Here is an 8,647-nt window from a genome sequence, read left to right on the forward strand (position 1 = left end):
AAATCTTGGTGCTTTGTTTCCCACAGAAACACAAGCGTTTTCTGTTTTACTTACTCAGAATTGTTTTGGCTATTATTGCCTTTTTACTCTACCACATACATTTTAGGGTCAATTTCTCAAGATCTTTAAAAAATTGCATCACAGCTATATATTACTGAGAGGAGCCAAAATATTTACCATGTTATGTCTTCATATATATAATGAGCATCACTCTATTCAAGTCCTCTTCAAATCAATAAAGATTGTTTTTCATAAAACTCTTGCAAATTTTTCCTTGATTTATTTTTAGTAATAAATTTCATGACTACTGTGAATAGGATTTTCCTTCTTTTTAATTTATTTGATAGTTTTTGGTATGTAAGCATGCAATTAGTCTTTTGTATATTGACTTTCGTCATTGCAAACTCAGTATGTTTTCTCATGAATTTTAACAGTTTACCCATGACTCTCTAGGATTTCATCTGAAGACATTCATATCATCTGTAAGCACTGATCATTCTATCTTTTCCTTCCCCACTCCTGTACCGCTTTATTTTTATGTCCAATTCTACTGCATTGGCCTACAGTCAGTAGTTTGATATTGAATCAGAGTAGTGGTTGACGGAAAGTGAGTGAAAGTGGCTTAGTCGTGTTTTACTCTGGCAACTCCAGGCCAGAATACTGGAGTGGGCAGCCTTTCCCTTCTCCAGAAGATCTTCCCAACCCAGGGATTGAACCCAGGTCCAGATAGATAGAGGGAACCGGGGTTCGATCCCTGGGTTGGGAAGGTTCTCTGAGAAGGGAATGGCAATCCACTCCAGGATTCTTGCCTGGAGAATTCCATGGACAGAGAAGCCTGGTGGTCTACAGTTTGTGAGGTTGCAAAGAGTCGGACACAACTGAGGGACTAACACACACAGTGATAGAGGGAATCCCGGCCTTTTACCGTCTTTAAGGGTGCCGCTTTTAGAGTTTCATCATTGAGTAAAATACTTGCTGGAAGTATTTGTAAATAATCTTTATCAGGTGAAGAATGTTCACTTTGGTTGCTAGTATACTGTGTGTTTTTTTTTATCATTAATGATCATAGAAAAATATGGAATAATTTTTATGAATCAATTTAAAGATTCATTTGGACTTTTTTCTGTAAACTTTTAATTTATTCAATCACATTGATAATTTCCTGCTCTTGAACTGACCTTAAACTCCTGGGATGTACCCTAATTATTTACAGTTTTAGCATACTGAGAAATTCTATACCCTAGCATGTATTATACTTGTCACTTTGAAATAATGTCAGGTGTATAGAAAAAAATTGGAAGAATAATACAAAGAGCTGTCATTTTCCTTTCACCCAGATCCACTAAATGTTCACCTTTTGCCACATTTATCATTCTCTTTCTTCCATGTGTGAGAGAGATAATACTTTATTCTGACCATTGAGAGTACGTTGTACACATCGCTCTCCTTTATACACGAGTACTTCATTTATATCTCCTATAAATAGCTTGATTACATTTTTAGAGCAGCCTTAATGGAACATTTAAATATTGGGGTACATACTCTTCTGCTATAAATTTTACTTTGCTGTTACTTCATTTCTATAATTATAGTTAGATGTGATGTTTTTTATTTCATATGTGTACCAAATTATATTAGATATTAATTTCATTTCAGATTAGTAAAGGGGTTATAACAAAAGATTTGTTACCAAAAAAAAAACCAAACCAGACACCAGAATCTATAGGATTGAAAACCACTTACCCATATAATCTCCACAGGGCCTCTGACGGTGATGCAAGTTTGGACTTGACTTTAGGCAACAGTACATCCATTTCCAGCCCACCTGAGATCCAGCAAACTGGAGAATCCCAGAGACCGTTTCAGAGATGGCAAGCAGAGGCCAGAGTGGAATCTACGGATTGACTCCCTCAACATCCGTTTCACCCTCGTTCCTGTATCTCTCTATTGCCGCGAGGCCAGAAGGTTAAAAGGTATATTTCTTTTTTTTTTTTAAGATTTTTTTGATGTGGACCATTTTAAAACTTTTTATTGAATCTGTTACAATGTTGCTTCTGCTTTTCCCTGTTTTTGGTTTTTTGTCCACTTGGCATGTGGGATCTTAATTCCCCAACAAGGGATCAAACCCACAGCCCCTGAATTAGAAGGTGAAGTCAACCACTGGACCACCAAGGAAGTCCCAAAAGTTACATTTCTGAGCCCAACCCTCCACCCCCAAAGCTGGGGTTCTGGGTGTGATTTGAGTTTCACAATCCGATGCACTCTCTAAAGTTTCCAACCAGACCTTCGGAGGGAAGCAAGACACAGGGCACAGATCATGGCAGAACTGCAGCCAAGGCAACGTGACTTGAGGGAGAAAATTCATCCAGAAACTCAGTTTATAGCCTCCTTCTCCAGACTGTCAAGGGCTTCCCCGGCGGCTCAGATGGCTAAGAGTCTGCTCGCAATGCGGGAGATGTGGGTTCGATCCCTGGGTGAGGAAGATCCCCTGGAGAAGGAAATGGGTACCCATTCCAGTATTCTTGCCTGGCGAATTCCATAAACAGAGGACCCTGGTGGGCTACAGTCCACGGGGTTGCAGAGAGCTGGACGTGACTGAGTGACTAACATTTACATCTTCACTTTTCTTTAACTAGAAGACCTTACCAGTGGGAGCAGAGTGGAGAGGGGACCCTGAGATTAGGACATTCCTGGTCTCCTCCTGTCTTACCATATATCAAGGCACCATATTGGCTTAATTTGAAATGTTGCAGCACAGTTTCCTTGTGCAAAATTGTTAAAGTGATGGAAGAAAGTGTTGAAGTTGGAAATGCCAGGTAGATGTTCCCCCTAAGGGGTGAATGGGCAGGTGATCTCTTATCCATGGCCCAGGGTGCCAGAGGTTGTGTTCACAGTGGGTTTTGCATGAGTTCAGCCTCCTCTGATCGTCTGCAATGGGGTTATATGGGAAATGCACACCATTGCAATTGTGTGGGAGTCTGAGCATCTCATACTGGCCTCCGGATACATCTAAGCTTTCATCAGAACAGGGAAGCACAGGCCATAGGTCATCTTCATCATTATGCTTCTCCCCAGCTACTCCTGAAGGTGCAGTTGAGCCCGAGGATTGCCTTCAGGCATGAGCAATCCAGCTGTTGGCCAGGATTGGACTTCCCCTGTCAATACAGCCTGTAACTTAGCTTCTGGTCTGTTGCTGTTGTTCAGTCGCTCAGTTGTGTCTGACTCTTTGCGACCCCATGGACTGCAGCACGCCAGGCTTTCCTGTCCATCATCTCCCAGAGCTTGCTCAAAGTCACGTCCATTGAGTCGGGATGCCATCCAGTCGTCTCGTCCTCTGTCATTCCCTTCTCCTCCTGCCTTCAATCTTTCCCAGCATCTTAGGGTCTTTTCTAACATTTCCAGTAAATGCGGTGCACTTGTAACCTTCTGGAAGGCAGCTGAATTGCCAGTGAAAGGGCTCCCCAGCTCTCTTCCCAACCCTTCACCAATCCCTCTTTCCTCCAAGACCTCTGCCTTTGGGCAGCTGGTACTAGGTCAAGGGATAGCCTCCCACTTTCACCCCAAACTTTCTCCCCGTTACTGATAGAGTGGAAAGAGCCCCCGACATAGACACGCTCCTGGAATGGTTTTGGGAATCTCTCTTCTCATCTCTGGCCTCAGTTGCCTTATTTGTGAAATGGAACTGGTGATACCAGCCTCAGAGTGTTGCCACAGGAATTACATGGGGTTGTATAGGATAAAGAACCCATCATCATCCCTGGAACACATGACGGTCTCTGTACAGATGTGTGACCTTGGCTGTCTGAAATCCCACCATGAATGGCATTCCCTTTGGGTCAACCTTGCTCCCTTCCTTCCGGACTCCTTTTGAAGTGCAGGTGGCTCTGGGAGGGGGACATACAAGGCACGGGTCCCTCAAAGCATCAGAGGCTGTGCAGGTATTTCCTCCCTCACAGAACTGAGGTGACACAGTCCAACACTGGGCATGAGGGGTCCTGGCTGGCTGCCCAAACACACCCACCTTCCCAAAATCATCTGCCATTTCCTCCCTAGCCCACTGAGCTGTTTCTCTGTTATCCTCGATGTTTGGCCAGTCCTCCCTGGATCAAGGTGGCTCCGTGGTAAAGAATCCGCCAGCCAATGCAAGACACTTAAGAGATGGAGGTTCAATCCCTGGGCTGGGAAGGACTTCTGGAGAAAGAAATGGCAACCCACTCCACTATTCTTGCCTAGAGAACCCCATGGACAGAGGAGCCTGGTGGGTTACAGTCCATGGGGTCACAAAGAGTCGAACACAGCTGAGCGACTGAGCGCGCATGCATGCACGTCCTTGATCAAGCAGGTGGAGGATCACACCTGCCACAGTGTGGGACTGTGGATAAGGCCACTCTCTACCCAAACTATGTGCCTATAGGTGTGGGGAGAGTCGGAGATGAGGTTATAAGGACTGGAAAATAGGTTCTAAGAAGCATGCTATTGTGTCTGTCTATGGAATGTAAAATAGCTGTAAATTGCCCAGATAACATCCACTAAAGGGTGCTGAAATGAAACATGAGACATACATAGAGTGGAACACTATGCAGCCCTTACAAAGAATGGACCAAGGCATGGACAAAGGTCTTGGATGCAAGCAACAGACACACCAAGTCTGGATCACTAAGCAGGAAGGGCTTTATTGGAAGGATTTGGGGAAGACCTTTTCACAACGCTAGTGGGGGCACTATTTGCACTGTGTTCCCTGTATATGCCTCCCTCCCACCAAGACTTTTGAAATTGTACAAGTTGGAGGCCTTGCCAGGATATCAGGTAGTTCACTGAAATGAAAATCAGAAATCAGGCTCCTCTGTCCCTGGAATTCTCCAGGCAAGGATACCGGAGAGGGTTGCCATTTCTTTCTCCAGGGGATCTTCCTGACCCGGGTATCCAACCCTCGTCTCCTGCATTGGCAGGCAGGTTCTTTTCCACTGAGCCACCTGGGAAGTCCAAGGGCTCTGGGACCCAACTCAGAATCAGAGCTCCAGGCACCATCTAGTGGCCACTGCAGAGATTGCATGAGAAATACAGGCGAGAAGGAAAAAACAACCCACAGAAGGCTGTCCTCGCCAGCGTCAAGGAGGGGGCTGAGGCTTTGCCTCATTGCCACCTCCATCCTTGACGTCTCCGTTCCAATCAGGACACACAGCCCCGCCGCCCAGGTTACTCCCTGGCTCAGCTGCGGTTCTCTCACTGTGATCTCGGGCAGACAGACAACTCTGCCCTCTAGGCCCGGATTCAGTTCAGTTCATCGCTCAGTCGTGTCCGACTCTATGCGACCCCATGGACTGTATAGTCGGCCAGGCTTCCCTGTCCATCACCAACTCCCGGAGTTTACTCAAACTCATGTCTATCGCGTCGGTGATGCCATCCAACCATCTCATCCTCTGTTGTCCCCTTCTCCTCCCACCTTCAATCTTTCCCAGCATCAGGGTCTTTTCCAGTGAGTCATTTCTTCTCATCAGGTGGCCCAAGTATTGGAATTTCAGCTTCAGCATCAGTCCTTCCAATGAACACTCGGGACTGATTTCCTTTAGGATGGACTGGTTGGATCTCCTTGCAGTCCAAGGGACTCTCAAGAGTCTTCTCCAACACCACAGTTCAAAAGCATCAATTCTTTGGTGCTTAGCTTTCTTTATAGTCCAGCTCTCACATGCATACATGACTACTGGAAAAACCACAGCTTTGACTAACTTACCTTTATTGGTAATGTCTCTGCTTTTTAATATGCTTCTAGGTTGGTCATAGCTTTTCTTCCAAGGAGCAAGCGTCTTTTAATTTCATGGCTGCAGTCACCATCTGCAGTGATTTTGGAGTCCAAAAAAATAAAGTCTCACTTTTTCCACTGTTTCCCCACCTATTTGTTGAGAAGTGATGGGACCAGATGCCATGACTTAGTCTTCTGCATGTTGAGCTTTAAGCCAACTTTTTCACTCTCCTCTTTCACTTTCCTCAAGAGGCTCTTTAGTTTCTTTTTGCTTTCTGCCATAAGGGTGGTGTCATTTGTGTATCTGAGGTTATTGATATTTCTCCCGGCAATCTTGATTGAAGCTTGTGCTTCATCCAGCCTGGCATTTCACATGATGTATTCTGCATGTAACTTAAATAAGCAGGGTGACAATATACAACCTTGACATACTCCTTTCCTGATTTGGAACCAGTCTGTTGTTCCATGTCCAGTTCTAACTGTTGCTTCTTGACCTGCATACAGATTTCTCAGGAGGCAGGTCAGGTGGTCTAGTATTCCCATCTCTTGAAGAATTTTCCACAGTTTGTTGTGATCCACACAGCTAAAGCCTTTGGGATAGTCAATAAAGCAGAAATAGATGTTTTTCTGGAACTCTTGCTTTTTCGATGATCCAGTGGATGTTGGTGACTTGATCTCTGGTTCCTCTGCCTTTTCTAAATCCAGCTTGAACATCTGGAAATTCACAGTTCATGTTCTGTTGAAGCCTGGCTTGGAGAATTTTGAGCATTACTTTACTAGCATGTGAGATGAGTGCAATTGTGCGGTAGTTTGAGCATTCTTTGGCATTGCCTTTCTTTGGGATTGGAATGAAAGCTGACCTTTTCCAGTCCTGTAGCCACTGCTGAGTCTTCCAAATGTGCTGGCATATTGAGTGCAGGACTTTCACAGCATCATCTTTTAGGATTTGAAATAGCTCAACTAGAATTCCATCACCTCCACTAGCTTTGTTTGTAGTAATGCTTCCTAAGGCCCACTTGACTTTGCACTCCAAGATGTCTGGCTCTAGGTGAGTGATCGATCATACCATTGTGGTTATCTGGATCATGAAGATCTTTTTTGTATAGTTCTGTGTATTCTTGCCACATCTTCTTAATATCTTCTGCTTCTGTTAGGTCCCTACCATTTCTGTCCCTTATTGTGCTAATCTTTGCATGAAATGTTCCCTTGGTATCTCTAATTTTCTTGAAGAGATCTCTAGTCTTTTCCATTCTATTGTTTCCCTCTAGTTCTTTGCACTGATTGCTGACGAAGGCTTTCTTATCTCCCCTTGCTATTCTTTGGAACTCTGCATTCAAATGGGTATATCTTTCCTTTTCTCCTTTTCTTCTTTTCTCTTCTTTTCTCAGCTATTTGTAAGGCCTCCTCAGACAACCATTTTGCCTTTTTACATTTCTTTTTCTTGGGGATGGTCTTGATCACTGCCTCCTGTACAATGTCATGAACCTCCGTCCATAGTTCTTTAGGCACTCTGTCTATCAGATCTAATCCCTTGAATCTATTTGTCACTTCCACTGTATAATCATAAGGGATTTGATTTAGGTCATACCTGAATGGTCTAGTGGTTTTCCCTACTTTCTTTAAGTCTGAATTTGGCAATAAGGAGTTCATGATCTGAGCCACAGTCAGCTCCCAGTCTTGTTTTTGCTGACTGTATAGAGCTTCTCCATCTTTTGCTGCAAAGAATATAATCAATCTGATTCAGTATTGACCATCTGGTGATGTCTATGTGTAGAGTCTTCTCTTGTGTTGTTGGAAGAGGGTGTTTGCTATGACCAGTGCTTTCTCTTGGCAAAACTCTGTTAGCCTTTGACCTGCTTTGTTTTGTACTCCAAGGCCAAATTTGCTTGTTACTCCAGGTAGCTCTTGACTTCCTACTTTTGCATTCCAGTCCCCTATAATGAAGAAGACATCTTTTTTGGATGTTAGTTCTAGAAGGTCTTGTAGGTCTTCATAGAACCATTCAACTTCAGCTTCTTCAGCATTACTGGTTGGGGCATAGACTTGGATTACTGTGATATTGAATGGTTTGCCTTGGAAACGAACAGAGATCATTCTGTCATTTTTGAGACTGCATCCAAGTACTGCATTTCGGACTCTTTTGTTGTCTATGATGGCTAGTCCATTTCTTCTAAGGGATTCTTGTCCATAGTAGTAGATATAATGGCCATCTGAGTTAAATTCACCCATTCCAGTCCATTTTAGTTCACTGATTCCTAAAATGTCAATGTTCACTCTTGCCATCTCCTGTTTGACCACTTCTCCTGCCATAAAACAAAGAGGTTGGGCAGGGCACAGGCTAGGCACTGTGTTTAGACTTTTGCTCATTTGACCCTCATAACCAGGTAAGATCTCAATCATCTTGTCGCCCCTCAGTTACTGCTGACCACCCCTATCTGTGGCTTCATTCACCTGTGAGATCCCCATGGACACCTGTAGAAATTGCAGCTGTAGGTCAGGGCTTAGCTGAAAGACACCTCCTCCAGGATTTCTCCCTGCTTACCTGCCCTTTGCTCCATCCCTTCACCTGAAGGGTCCTCTTTCTGCCACAGGTATAGTCAGGTGGACCTCACCCACTCCAGCCTGAGGCTCCCCCAACCCAGGGGCTTTTCTCAATCATCTTTCTCCTCCTCACCAGGCCTAGTGAGGGGCCAGGCATAGGTGTGATTCACAATGCCTGCTCTGAATTTGGTCCTCCTGACTTCAAGCCTTGTGTGGTAGACAGAATAATGCCCCCCCCCACCCAAAGATGTCCACGTCCTAATCTCTGGAACCTGAGAATATGTTACCTTACATGGCAAAGAGAGTTTGCAGGACTTCCCTGGGGGTCCAGTGGCTAAGACTCCATGCTTCCAATGCAGGGGACCC

The sequence above is a fragment of the Bos mutus genome, chromosome 13, assembly GCF_027580195.1.
Source record: "Bos mutus isolate GX-2022 chromosome 13, NWIPB_WYAK_1.1, whole genome shotgun sequence".
Classification (NCBI taxonomy): domain Eukaryota; kingdom Metazoa; phylum Chordata; class Mammalia; order Artiodactyla; family Bovidae; genus Bos; species Bos mutus.